The sequence below is a fragment of the Fukomys damarensis genome, unplaced genomic scaffold (assembly GCF_012274545.1).
Source record: "Fukomys damarensis isolate Sample0158 unplaced genomic scaffold, DMR_v1.0_HiC HiC_scaffold_16, whole genome shotgun sequence".
NCBI classification, from domain to species: Eukaryota; Metazoa; Chordata; class Mammalia; order Rodentia; family Bathyergidae; genus Fukomys; species Fukomys damarensis.
In genome coordinates, this window is record NW_022900928.1 from 129073486 (window position 1) to 129075148 (window position 1663).

At 45.8% G+C, this 1663-nt stretch overlaps 1 protein-coding gene across 1 annotated transcript in view; it reads left to right on the forward strand.

Annotated features, from left to right (window-relative positions):
* Positions 1–185, forward strand: part of Psmd1 (proteasome 26S subunit, non-ATPase 1) — a 96537-nt gene extending 96352 nt beyond the window's left edge. Inside the window, exon 26 of the mRNA XM_010608151.2 lies at positions 3–185. The gene's annotated coding sequence lies outside the window, so the exon portion shown is untranslated. The remainder of the gene's footprint in view (positions 1–2) is intronic.
* Positions 186–1663: the final 1478 nt, after the last annotated feature.

Genomic DNA, 1663 nt, shown 5'->3' on the forward strand with positions numbered 1-1663 from the left:
AGGGCCTCGCCCCGGTGTGTGTGGAGCCCCTGGGAGGGTCCTCCCAAGATGCCCTCTGTGCATGAGTCCTATCCTCTGCGCTGACCGAAGAGCCCGTCTCCTGAGTCCGGCTGAAGAGAAAATACATGACTGTTTAGTGCACTCTTTCACAACTTGGTTTTCAAATAAATATATTAAAACCTCTAGATGGACAAGACTTCTGTTGTTTTTTCATCCTGGATTTTAAATGGATCAAATTATGTCCACCATGAAATACCTGAATCCAAAGGTCCTGGTCAATGTGCAAGCCTTTTTTTTTTTGGACCAGGGATTGAACTCAGAACCTTGTACTTGCCGGGAAGGCAGCAGAACCACTAAATCCCCGGCCCTGGAGCTTTTGATAGTGACAAAACAGTGAAACGCTCTGAACTTCTAGACCATTTGAGGGTAAGGTTACAATGTCATGCTGTAATTTTTCCTTACACCTTAATAAATATGTGCATCTTTTTTCCTTTAAAAAATAATACACAAATTACACACCATTTGAAAATAAGGGAAAACCTTATTTATTTAGTTTCATTTAGCCACAGGATGTGGTAATATATCTTTCCCTGACTACTTTTTTTCATATTTTTTCAAATTGAGGTTTAATTTTTTTTTAAAAAATCAATAAAGTACAGCGAGGAGCAGCAGTGTACACCTATAATTCCAGCACTTTGAAGGCTGAGACAGGAGGATCTCCTGTATATGCAGTAAGTTACTAGGCTGAACTACATAAGGAAGCTCTTGTCTCCAAAAGAAAAGCAGTAGGCCAGGGATTTCTGGTGTGCTGCTGCCTGCCTTGCAAGCACAAGGTCCTGAGTTCGGTCCCCGGTACCAAAAAGAAAGAAAAAGTAAGATGCAGAAAGTTCAAGTTTATGCAGCTTAATGAGTTTGGACAAGTACAGTTTTGATTTCTACACCAGCAGAGGGTTTGGACGTGGTGCTTTTAGAATGAGTGGGCAGGGACAGCATTCTGCCAGTGACTGCACCCCTTGTGTTTGCTGGAGGAAGGGTCTTGCTGAGCTACTGGGACATGGGAGCAAGTTGAGCTGAATTTGGGAGTTTTTGTGCTTTGGTCTTCAGTTGTGCATTTTTTAAGAGCGCATAGCTTCTGAAATTACACACGAGGCACTCTGGCCTTCGGGGAAGCATTCCCTCCACAGGAGATGAGCCCTAGCCCAGCATTCGTCTACACAGAGTCAGTCCGGGGCTAAAGGTCACTGGTGTGGATAGCTCCACTAATTGCGTTTCTGCATTGCATCTCCTCCTGTGTAAAGCCTTTGTTTCCTCAATACCAGATGATTCTATAAAGGAGATTATCTCATTTCCTAGCCTCATTAGCAGTGGCCTTCCTGTGGGAGCTCTTAGCTTGGCCTGCGTTTCAGTTCTCTCTTCTATTTCCCTTCATACACCGATGTTCAAACAACAGGAGTCTCACAATGATGTCACTGCCCAAAACCAAGCGGCAGGACGAGTGTGCTCTGGCCTCCTGCCTGAGCACCGCATCCTTCCAGAACAACAGACTGGGCTCCTGCTTGGCTGCGGCTGCAGGTTCAGTCAGGCTCCAGACCGGTGTAGCATGAGGAGGGCAGGCCGCTCACCAGGATGGCCACTTGGATCAGCCAGTGAGCTCTCTTCCTGG